At 40.7% G+C, this 13,211-nt stretch overlaps 1 protein-coding gene across 6 annotated transcripts in view; it reads left to right on the forward strand.

The window, feature by feature from the left end:
- LOC138761488 (septin-2) overlaps nucleotides 1-11,951 on the forward strand; it is a 206,284-nt gene extending 194,333 nt beyond the window's left edge. For all 6 annotated transcript variants that reach the window (XM_069933703.1, XM_069933705.1, XM_069933702.1 and 3 more), the window contains one exon: nucleotides 9,577-11,951. The gene's annotated coding sequence lies outside the window, so the exon portion shown is untranslated. The remainder of the gene's footprint in view (nucleotides 1-9,576) is intronic.
- Nucleotides 11,952-13,211: the final 1,260 nt, after the last annotated feature.

Genomic DNA, 13,211 nt, shown 5'->3' on the forward strand with positions numbered 1-13,211 from the left:
TGGATCGTATTCCTCTGGTTTTTTCTTCCTGAAGTCAACAATCAGCTCTTTGGTTTTGGTGACATTGAGTGTGAGGTAGTTGTTGGCACTCCATTCAGCCAAGTTGTCATTCTCCCTCCTGAATGCTGACTTACATAGAAACATAGAAGATCGGAGCAGGAGTAGGTCATTCGGCCCTTCGAGCCTGCTCCGCCATTCAATGAGATCATGGCTGATCTTAGAGTTCAGTACCCTGTCCCCGCCTTCTCTCCGTAACCCTTAATTCCCTTATACTGAAGAAATATATCTAATTCCCTCTTAAATATATTCAATGAACCTCCCTCTACTGCTCTCTGTGGCAATGAATTCCACAGATTTTCCACCCTCTGGGTAAAGAAATTCCTCCTCATCTCGGTTCTAAATGGTTTGCCTATTATCCTCGAACCATGGCCCTGGGTTCTGGACTCCCGCACCATTGGAAACATCCCTTCCGCATCCATTCTCTCCAGTCCTGCCAGAATTTTATACGTCTCTATTAGATCCCCTCTCAATCTTCTAAACTCCAGTGAGTACAATCCTAAATTGCGCAATCTTTCCTCATAAGTCATTCCTGCCATTCCAGGTATCAGCCTGGTGAATCGCCTTTGCACTCCCTCCATTACAAGAACATCCTTCCTCAGATAAGACGACCAAAACTCCACACAATACTCCAGGTGTGGTCTCACCAAGGCTCTGTACAGCTGCAGTAAGGTATCCTTATTCCTATACTCAAACCCTCTTGATATGAAGGCCAACATACCATTTGCCTTTTTAACCGCCTGCTGTGCCTGCATGCTTGCCTTCAGTGACTGGTGCACAAGAACCCCTAGGTCTCTCTGCACTTCCCCATCTCCCAATCTATTGCCATTCAAATAGTAATCTGCCCTCCAGTTTGTATTACCAAACTTGATAACCTCACATTTATCCACATTGTAGTGCATTTGCCATGTATGTGCCCAGTCCCCCAATTTATCCAAATCACACTGGAGCTTCCTGACCCCCTCTTCGATCCCCTCTTAGTGTCAGCTTAGTGTCGTCTGCAAATTTGGAGATATTACATCCAATCCCCTCATCTAGATCATTAATGTAAATTGTGAACAGCTGAGGTCCCAGTACAGATCCCTGTGGCACCCCACTGGTCACCGCCTGCCACTCAGAAAATGCGCCGTTTATCCCAACTCTCTGTCTTCTATCTGCCAGCCAGTTCTCAATCCACATCAGTACCTTGCCCCCAATCCCATGAGCCTTGATTTTGCATGACAGTCGTTTATGTGAGACCTGATCAAAGGCCTTTTGGAAATCCAGGTACACCACATCCTTTGGCTCTCCCCCATCTATTTTACCTGTCACCATCTCAAAGAATTCCAATAGATTTGTCAAGCATGATTTACCTTTTGTAAATCCATGTTGACTCTGTCCGATCCCTTCTCTGCTGGTCATATGCTCCGCTATTACATCCTTAATAATGGATTCCATCATTTTGCCCAGTACTGATGTAAGGCTCACCGGCCTATAATTCCCCGCTTTTTCTCTACCCCCCCCCCCTTTTTAAATAGTGGGGTAACATTAGCTACCCTCCAATCCATGGGTACTGATCCTGAGTCTATCAAGTTCTGGAAAATAATTCTTAAAGCATCTGCTGTCTGAATGTCCACTTCTTTAAGTACCCGAGGATGTAGATTATCAGGCCTTTGGGATTTATCAGCCTTCAATCCCTTCAATTTCCCCAAGACCATGTCCTTAGAGATACTGATTTCTTTTAGCTCCTCCCTTGCATTAGTCTCTATGTTTCCCAACATCCTTGGGAGGTTATTTGTATCCTCTCTTGTGAAAACAGACTAAAGTAAGAATTTAATTGGTCTGCCTTTTCCTTATTCCCCATTATATATTCCCCTGATTCTGACTGCAAGGGACCTACTCTGGATTTTACCAATCTTTTCCTCTTGACATATCTATAAAAGCTTTTGCAGTTGGTTTTTATGTTTGCTGCAAGCTTACTTTCGTAATTTATTTTTGCCCTCTTGATTAATCCCTTTGTCCTCCTTTGCTGCTTCTTAACTGTTCCCAGTCTTCGAATTTGGTACTTTTTTTGGCCAATTGATATTCTCTCTCTTTGGACCTAATCTGTCTCTATTTTCCCTTGTTATCCACGGTTGAGTCACCTTTTTTAGTTTATTTTTATGCCAAACCGTTATAAATGATTTCTGAAATTCTTCCATTAGATCTTTGAATGCTTTCCATTGTCTATCCACCATCAACCCCCCCCATAAACACCACTCAATTAATCTTACTCAACTCCCGTCTCATACTATCATAATTCCCTTTATTTAAATTCAGGACCTTAGTCTCGATTTTAATTTCATCACTCTCCATGTCGAGTGAGAATTCGATCATATTGTGATCGCTCCTACCCAAAGGGCCTCGTATAACAAGATTGTTGATTAGCCCCTTATCATTGCATAATACCCAATCTAAAATGGCCTGCACCCGAGTTGGTTCCTCGACATATTGGTCTAGATAACCGTCCCGTAAACATTCAAGGAATTCCTCCTCCTCAGTATTTTTACTAATTTGGCTAGTCCAATCTATATGTAAATTAAAGTCTCCCATGATGACAGCTGTTCCCGCATTGCACACTTCTCTAATTTCTCTTTTTATGCCTTCCCTCACCTCTACATTACTATTTGGAGGCCTATATACCACCCCCACTAAATTTTTCCGCCCCTTGCTATTCCTCAGTTCTACCCATATAGATTCCACATCTTCTGAGTTAATATCATTCCTGTCAATTGTGTCGGTCCCTTCTCTCACCATCAATACTACCCCACCCCCTTTTCTTTCTTGCCGATCCCTCCTAAATATCGTATACCCTGGGATGTTAAGTTCCCAGTCTTGCCCACCTTGCAGCCATGTTTCTGTAATCCCAATCAAATCGTAATTGTTTGTCTCAATTTCCACAACCAATTCATCTACCTTGTTCCAAATGCTTCTTGCATTAAGATATAAAGCCTTCAGATTTGCTTTTTTTAACCCTCCTTGCTCTTTCTGATTTTTTACTTTCGCTGCCTAACCTAACTTTTCCTATTTTATCTTTTCTGTCCTTTGCCCTATCATACAGGTTCCTATCCCCCTGTCAAATTAGTTTAAACCACATCCGACAGCTGTACCAAACCTAGCTGCCAATATATTGACCCCTTTTGGGTTTAGGTGTAACCCATCCTTCTTGTAAAGGTCATGCCTTCCCCAAAAGAGATCCCAATGGTCCAAGAAGCCAAAACCCTGTCTTTTACACCAGCCCCTCAGCCACACATTCATTTGTCTTAACCTTCCATTTTTATCCTCAGTTGCACTTGGCACAGGTAGCAATCCAGAGATCACCACCCTGGCGGTCCTGTTTCTTAGCTTCTGTCCTAGCTCACTGTAATCCTTTTTCAGTACCTCCTCCCTCTTTTTATCTATGTCATTGGTACCCACATGTACCAAGACATCAGCCTGCTCGTCCTCTCAGAATACTCTGGACCGATTTGAAATATCCCGTAGCCTTGCACCAGGGAGGCAGCACACCATGCGGGTATACCTATCTGGCTCACAGAATCTCTTGTCTGTACCTCTGACAATGGAGTCCCCAATGACCACTGCATTCCTCACCTTTTGTACCACCATGCCAGGCTCAGTGCCAGCGACCTGGTCACTGCGGCCAGCTTCTGTCAGGTCATCTCCCTCAACAGCATCTTTCTTAATACAAACCCACTACCATGGTATCGTCGGCAAACTTGTAGATGGTGTTATTGTCATACCGAGCCACGCAATCGTAGGAGTGAAGCAAGTAGAGCAGGGGGTTAAGAACACAGACCTGTGGTGCTCTGGTATTGATGAAACAACTTCATGTCCCCTTATGTTCCCAGCCAAAACCTTAAATCTATGTTCCTAGTCTTTGTGCCATCAGCTGATAGAAACAGCCTTTATTGTCATCCCATTTAATACATCTAGAACACCAATCTCAAATTCTCCAGCCTAACTACGTAGCCAGAATCTATCATCCTTGTTACCTGTCTGCTAAACTTTCTTTCATGTGCATTAAACATTCCAGTTCTGTGAGAACTTTCAGACTTTCTTGATATGAATGCAGACAGCTGCAAATTCCAAAGTGGCTTCTTCTGTCCAAAGTTAGCGAGAGACAGGCTATCGACTCTTGACCCCACCGCCACCAAGAGAAAAGTACAAATTGTGGACACATGAAAGATGACAAGATACAAAGCCAGAGTAGAGCTTCTTCAGGAAAGGGCTATCTTTGTGCTCTGACCAGGTCATGAACGTTATAAAAGGCTTTGTAAAAAAAGGCCAATGCTGTGAACGTTCTGTCCGGTTGGTTGAATTAAGTCTGGCACCAAAACGTAATCAAAGAAGCCACAGCTGAAAGATGGCTGCAATTTATCTTTTCATAAAAGTGTAGGATTGTACAGTTCTACTGCAAAGTTTCTAATTTGGGATAGGAATGTATGTGAAAATGTGAACCTTTTTAAACAATGCCCCAAAGAATCCTCCCACAGCTTCTGTTTAATTGTTTCCACCTCAACACGTTTCTCTTGTAATCCAATCAAACTGTTGTGCAGTTCTGTGGAAGTTGAGGTGTGAGGCTGGCCAAAGGTCAAATGGACCTCAATGTGCCTGATTTATTTTTTTAACATTTTCCTTCATTTTCAATGCAAGATGAGGGCAGCTATGTTTACATTTCAGAATGCTTCACATTACAAGCTCTTGAGAGTTGTATCTCTGAACAACTTCCTGTTAGTGTGGGTGTTTGTGAGTTATTTTGTCTGTGCAAGATTGTACATTTGACTGACAGGGCTCGTTGATGGTGGAAATGTGGAACGTGCAATGCTCATTCTTCTGCTCTTGTCCTTCAGTTTAAAAATACAGCTTTTTTTTCATATTATCAGTTGCTGAGTCGAAATTCCAGCAATGTTGGTCTTTCTTCAAAGTAATAGGAGCAACAAACAAGCTGCTGGAGGAGCTCAGTGGGTGAGGCAGCCTCTGGGGGTGGGAGGGGAAGGGATGGCCAAGGTTTCAGCTTAGGACGTGGGTAGCACAGTGCTGCTCAGTGTGTGAGGCGAGGTCATTTAGCCCTTTGCCAATGCTTGGTCATTGAAAGCAAGATCCAAGTTTGTTTTTCTCTCTCTGATTTTAACTCCTAACACCAACCATTTCAACGTGTATATCAAATGGAATTGTGATGGAATTATTCCCTCTGGAATAATTTTGAGCTGTGAATCACTGCAATTTATTATTGCCCCTTCAATGGATCTGCCAAGAATGGTAGTGTCGATATAAAATTTGAATCCATTTTTCTTGTATTTTAAACCTAAATCTCTGAACTACAAGCTCCCTGACTGAGTATTAGCATGAAGTAACATGTCATTCCATAGGTGCAATTGCCGATTCAGCAGAAACTGAGGTTGACGATGGGAACAAAAGAAGGCAGTTTATTGTCTCTTTGTTAAGATTCTGCCTTATCTGTGTGAGCTCTACCTCATGTTCCTGTATTTATTAAAAATTTCGACACACAGCATGGTACAGGCCTTTTCGGCCCACAAGCCCTTGCCGCCCAATTACATCCGATTAACCTACAAACCCCTAGTACACTTTTGAACAGTGGGAGGAAACCAGATCCTCCCCCCCCCCCCCCCCCCCCCGGGGAAAACAAGCACAGACATGGGGAGAATGTACATATTCCTTACAGTCAGCACAGGATTCGAATCCATGTCCTGATCGCTGCCGCTGTAACAGCATTGTGCTAACCGGGCTGCCCTAATTCTTTAATATCTATCAAAACTTTTCCTCCTTATACTTAGCAATTGATTGAACGACAAAGGACAAGTATGTTCCAAACTTTTACCATCTTTTTAATATAGGATATTTTCCAAATTTAACCCTGAAGGGTCCATCTTGAACGTTTAATGTCTGTTTTGATGTCATGGCTAACGTAGCTGTCAGCGCAACGTGGTTACAGCACCATCAACCTGAGTTCGAATCCAGCACCATCTGCAAGGAGTTTCTACGATCTCCCCGTGTTTGCATGGGTTGCCTCTGAGTGCTCTGGTTTCCTCCCACCCTCCAGGTTAATTGGTGTATTTGGGCGGCATGGGCTTATAGGCTGGAAAGGCCTGTTACCGTGCTGTATCTCTAAATCTAAAATAAAAATTGAAGTTTTGGCAACTCCTTGCTACTACCCCTTCAACCCCATTATATCTATTCTCAGATGAGGTGCTCAAATATGTAGGGAGTACATTGGATGTGGCCAGAATTGCTGAACACTTACAGCATTATCCAGTCCACATTACAAATGCCTTTCATCTTTTTTGATTGCTTTCAAATTCCATCCAGGTCATTTTGGAATTGAGAAGATGCTCTGTTTTTACATTTTGTGTATCACTCCACTTCCAGCTGCATTGTGATCCATTTGCCAGAATTTATGCTCTTTGCATTTTTATCTGTCCATCCACAAGACAGGAAGGCAATCATCTGTGGTAGCTCCAAGAAATACTGTAAATTAAAATCATTTTGTCGTTGGCACATTCAGGAACTGTCCAGGTATCAAAATGTATTATCCCCAGAATTAAATTCCTGCTGCATTTTGGGCATTAAATAAATTGAGGCTAATAGAGAATAAGGTATTGCTTTGAGTAGTGAATGTTCAGCTTTTCTTTAAGGCACTTTCACTAAACATCATCTCCAAGCTTGATTTTAGGCTTGTCAAACTCTCGGTAGTAATAGCATATCTGGATGGGAGGGGAGGAAAAAAAAACATGCAACAATTTGTTCAAGGTGGCGGTGTTGAATGTTTCACAAAATAAAGGAACAGAAGCAGGCCATTCAGCCCATCAAGTCTGCTCCACAGCTCCACCCTGAGCTAAATCATTCTTGCATCTTGTTCCAAATTCCAGCCTTTTCCCCATGATACCCTGACTAATTAGATACCAATCAATCCGGAAAATCTGAACTGACCCAATCTCCGAGCATTCCAGATTTTCGGACTTCTATTGTACTCAAGGTTTTACATGGTTTCAATCAGAGAATGATGTCGCCCTGAAGCCATTTGGTTCATTGTATCTGTACTATGTTTTTCAAAAGTTACCTAATTAATCTCACATCTCTGTTTATTCTGCACTTTTCTGTATTTGTTCCCTCAATTTTTAATCTCATTTCCATTTTAAAGTCCCTATTGAATGTGCTTCCAATTTTTATGCTGTACTTCAATTTGCAACAGATCTACATTTTTAAATAAGTGTCCAGTTCTCTTGGCTCACCCTAAATCTGAATTATATTATGACCCTTGAACATTGAACTTTAAAGCACAGGAAACAGGTAGTTGGCCCTTCTAGTCTGTGCCAAACTATTATTCTGCCTAGTCCCAGTCCATATCCCTCCCATCCATGTATCTGTCCAATAATTTCTTAAATATTAAAGTTCACCAATTCATCTGGCAGCTTGTTCCACACTCCCACTACTTTCTGTTTGAAGAAGTTCCCCCTAATGTTTCCTTTAAACTTTTCCTTTTTCACCCATAACCCATGTCCTCTGGTTTGAATCTAACCTAACCTCAGTGGAAGAAGCCCACTTGCATTTACTCTATCTATACTCCTCATAATTTTGTATACCTCTATAAAATCTCCCCTCATTCTTCTACGCTCCTGGGAATAAAGTCCTAACCTGTTTAACCTTTCCCTGTAACTCATTTCCTGAAGTCTGGACAACATTAGTAAATCTCTGCACTCTTTTTATCTTATTGATATCTTTCCTATAGTTTGTTGACCAAAACTGCCCACAATCCTCCAAATTTGGCCTCACCAATGTCTTATACAACTTGACCATAACATCCTAACTCCTGTACTCAATACATTGATTTATGAAGCTCTCTTTGTGATCCTATCGACCTATGATGCCACTTCCAATGAGTTGTATATCTGTAATCCCAGATCCCTCTGTTCTACCACACTTCTCAGTGCCCAACCATTCACCGTGTATGTCCTACCTTGGTTTGTCCTTCCAAAATACAACACCTCACACTTGTCTGCATTAAATTCCATCTGCCATTTTGCAGTCCATTTTTCCAGCTGGTCCAGACCCCTCTGCAGGCTTTGAAACCCTTCTTCGCTGTCCACAACGTCCCCAGTCTTTGTGTCATCTACCAACTTGCTGATCCAATTCACCACATTATCATCTAGATCATTGATATTGATGACAAACAATTATGGAGCTAGCACCAAACCTAGCACCTCTAGTCACAGGCCTCCAATCAAACAATCATGCACTCATACTCTCTTAAAGCTAGTGTCAAAACTAGTTTACTAACTCACCATAAATACTGAGTGACTGAACCTTCCATGTGGGACCTTGCCAAAGGCCTTACTCAAGTCAATATACTGGAACCAGTTTCTCCCTGGTTACAATGATCAAAATCTTTCATTGTTTGAACACCTTGATAAATTCTTCGGAAAAAAAACACAAATGCTGCTGAATAAACTCAGCAGGTCAAACAGTGCCTTTATATAGCAACGGTGAAGATACATCACCAATGTTTCGGGCTGGAGCCCTTCATCATTCTTCTCTCAGCATGCTCTGCTATACGGAGAACAATCCCCTCTCATAACCTCTTCAAACAACTGAGGTCCTGGACTCATGCTGATGAATATCCCTTCTGTACCCTCCGTAAGTGATCTTGTCATGTGTTCCAATGCATGGTACCAAAAAAAAGTACGCAAGCTCTCAATGTTTGTGAATACTTACATCTGAAGCACAGAGTTATGTCAAGAGCTTTTGCAATTTCTAACCTTCTGATGGGTCCCACTGAAATCACTTATTTAGCAAGATTCTTAGCATTTCCACCATTGACATCATATTTTCTGTAAATAAAAACACAAGATGCTGGAAAAGCTCAGCAGGGCAAATGGTGTCCTTTAAGTAGGAAAGATAAAAATACATAACCAACGATCAGGCTTGAGCCCTTCATCAAAATATAAGAAAATAGGCGTCCGAACAAAAGTGTCTACTCATTATCTGTAAGTGTTCATTATGGAAAAATACTTCTAAAGAAGAGATATGGTTGGTGTAGCGGTTAGCGCAACGCCTTTACAGCACCAGCGATCGGGACTGGGTTCGAATCCCAGGAGTTTGTCTGTTCTCCCCATGTTTGTGTGGATTTTCCACAGGGGCTCTGCTTTCCTCCCACCCTTCAGAACGTTCCGGGGGTTGTAGGCTAATTGGGTGTCAATTGGGTGGCATGGACTCATGGTCCAAAATGGTCTGTTACTGAGCTGTACGTCTAAATTTAAATTTGAGATTTGTACTCTGTTTGATTTCAATAAAAATATGATTACATGTCTACAACTCGAGTATCCTGTGATTAAAAGATGTATCCTGACGGGTCGCAGCTTTGATGTATATTATTTTGTCCCATGATAAATTATAATGTTTACAGGATTATTTAACGTGAGATAAATTCAAGTCATAATTAAAAGGCGAGTTGTCAGTTCATAACACCATTCTGTTTTCCTCCAGGGATGGAATGTGCTACGTCCCGTGGTTGCAAACACTTTATCTCTCAGATGCAATATTGACCGTATGAGCTTACGGTCAAACAGAAGAGGAAATCGTTTTTACAAATGCATGGAATTTTGGTATCATTCTACTGTAATTGCAGATATATTTTCTATCATACCTATTTTTACTGATATTACTTGAGTGCATTGGGAATCTTTATATGGTTTTTATATTGTTTATAAACCTTCGTGTATTGCTTCACACTCTTGAACATTCACAGGCATATAATCCCTTTCCTCCGAATGGCGGATTTTGGTGCCTATGAGAGCCTCTGTCAACATCAAAGACGTGTTATTAATGAGGAGAAGGTACAGCCAACGGTGTTTTCCAATGGAATCCTAAAAATAATCTCTCACCTTTCTGTTGAAAACAAAATTAATTCAACCTCCGAATTTAATTTGCCATCCATGCAAAAATACACTGCTGACAGATTTCCAAATGCTGCATGAATCCAAAACTATGATTGTTATTCAATCCTGTAAATCGACACAGTTACTTTGTGTCACATGGCATTCTTGCTGACACGTTCTTCAATAAGTGAATGCAGTTAATGGAGATAATTACCCACTCTCATATTATAAAACTTGACGAAGGACCAAAGAAAACAAATAGTTACCATTTAATTGCAAGTTCTGCTGTAGTGGCTGAATTGCTTTACTCATTAATCTGTGGCAGACGCCGATAATCTTTGAGGTTTTCAACAATAAGTAACTTGTGTTTCCCGCCAGCAAGTGTATAACCTACAAAATTATTTAAGTTGAAACTTGAAACTCTAAAACTAAACTTGTTTTTTAAAAAAAAGTGTATCTCAGACATGCCAGAGATTCTCTGAAACATGGAGCAGTGTAGCATCCTGAAGGATAGTTACGATTTCATGTGTTTATTTTATGTGTATTCTTAAGTCATTTATTTCCACATTTTTGGCATGTTTAGTGTTCTCTATCTTTGAAGTCATGAATGACACTACATAAATACAAGGTCTACTTAGTTTAATTGATGGCAATGTTGCACATTAAATCGGGGGCTCGTGGTTTCAAGTTCAACTTTAGGACTGAGAATACATTCTATTGCTGATAATGGGTGTTTTGTGAGAGAATACAACATTCCTAGATTTATTGCTATATAGATTGAATTTGATCCTTGGTAGCTTGGTAGATGTCTGATTTTTCTAAGGACCAGACATTCTCCCACTGTTCCAAAGTTAATTAACACTAACAAAACCAAATTATTTGTCAATTTACCTTGCTCCAATTTATCATTCCAGGCAATATTTAATTGCATGGGAAATCCAGAGGTTATTAGAATTGGTGCAAACATTCCAAGCAGACCTGCAAATTACGTGGCACAAATCGAGCATGAATCATCATATTTAACGCTGATCATTTTAATCTGTAAGACTGTATATCGGTAAATAAAGACGGTTTTAAAAGAGGCAGTTGGAGCAGAGTTTGATTAATTACATATACAAAGATCTGATTTTAAATAAAGTAATGCAGAAATAAAGGGCAAATTTTCTGCAAACTAAAATGTTCCAATTATAGCTCCTGTCTTTCTACATTTATCTTAATCACGACTTGAATGCTTAGGTAAGTTTATCATTGCTGCAAAACTCCTCCACAGTTTGTAGACTTCAACTAACAAGTCTGATCAGTCGGCTGATAGATAGCTTAATAATGGCCAAGATAAGATGTTCACTTAATTTCTATGGAATGCATTTTTAAATGCAATGGTGCATTGCAGCAACAGTGTGGCGGTTTAATAAACAGAAGACTTGAATTATGAGCTGATTGTAGGTTTAGCGAGCTGGGGAACCCGCTTTCCCCAGGAAGCCAGCATGCTAAGCCAATCCAATGCGTTGCATTTTGAAAATGGAAATTGACTAAATTGCATTGTTGTCACAGCTGTTTCCCAGTTTCAGAAAATTCACCAACTGAGGGTGATCAAAGTACTTAATGGCATCAATGATTCTGGGATCACTGTGTCTTCCATGCATAATATAATTGTGCTCTTGTGTATATCTTCTGCATGCTATTTGATAAAGTTGCATTTCATTACACCAGAAGAAAGACCCCTCCCCCCCCCAACGCTTGGATCAGTGTTTCTCGTGATGTTTGAAACAATAATCACTGTTAATGCTGACCAAGTTGCCTTAAGATTGACCTTAGATTTTTTTGGGGGGGGGGAAATGCAGCTGGTTTTGCTTGGTTAAATGCCAACAATCTGCCACTGAACTTTTGTTAGTTATTCCAGACATAATCGTAAAATGCTTTTATCTTTGTACACTGTGTTTGTTTTTGTATTAAACAGTCAGCAATAAACTGCACAGGAATAAATTAACTGCGTGCTCGTTTTTAATATATTTAATTTGATTTTACCGCAAGGCATCCATTAAGGAAGAAAGAATAAAAATGAAATGAGAATGAACCATCGATAAATTTGATCTACTATAAACACATCTGAATGCACAAATGTGGTTAGTAAGGTTGGTGAATTGCTAACAAGAACAAAATGAGTAATTTAATTTCCCTTCTTAAGAGAAGAAGGATCATCGAAAGTTAAAGTAGGAGATGCTTAACATACTGGACAGAGAAGTAGTTCAATGGCTCAGCTAGTTGAGCCACAGACTTGCAGTACTGGAGACTTTGGGTGCTGTCTGCATGGATGTTGCACATTCAATTTCAAGATTATTGTCGTGTGTACAGACAAACAACATTTCTCCCACACAGCATATAATAATCATATAGATGCACAAATGGGGGTTGATATACACCAGATATACTTTTGAGACCTTAAATTCACCGGAAAAAATATAGATTGACGTCAATTCGGCGTATAAGTTGATGTTGGGAGTACCTCCCCACCGCCTGCGTCGTCGCTCCCCGACACCTCCCCACCACAGGGCGCCGTCACAACTCGGACCATGACGTCGTTGCTGCTGCCTGGTAAGCCAATTTTCCTGCTACCACCGGGAGCACGATGTCACCGCTCCAGCTCCGTGGGTCATCGCTGTTCCTGTCCGGTAGGCCGAGTTTATATTTTACTTAATATACAGCTTTGTTACTTGCGATCGGGGTGTTTTAAAAATTTTGGTTTGTTCCTGGGAGGCCTGGTCAAACTGAAAAATTGGGGTAGACTTGCACACTGGATATACCATAAAACCATTAAAATTAGGCTAAAAAAGGGCAGTCGACCTATCTGCTGATCAACTTATATGCTGAAATATATGGTAATCTAATATATATTTGTGCATGTATGTCTCTTTGACTGCTCTCCATGCAAATCAATACAGAGCACTCTAGAAATGTCCAAGGAGGTTCAGTAGGGGTAACATTTGATGCTAAATGTCATGACCACATTGAATTTAACCTATAAGGCCATATGAAGTTCAAAAGTGTTTTTTGACCAGCTTGCACTGACTTGTTATATGAAGTTCAAAAAATCATTGAACTTGCACCAGGGACACCTCAATTAGTTACAGTGTTGTGCATCAATGTACATTCAGAAACCAAGCCCAGTTCAATATGGGCCCAAAAAAGGCGAGGCCACATTGGCAGAAGCTCTTCACAAGCCCGTAGAGTTAGACAAAGGAGAAA

Source organism: Narcine bancroftii, chromosome 4, assembly GCF_036971445.1.
Source record: "Narcine bancroftii isolate sNarBan1 chromosome 4, sNarBan1.hap1, whole genome shotgun sequence".
NCBI classification, from domain to species: Eukaryota; Metazoa; Chordata; class Chondrichthyes; order Torpediniformes; family Narcinidae; genus Narcine; species Narcine bancroftii.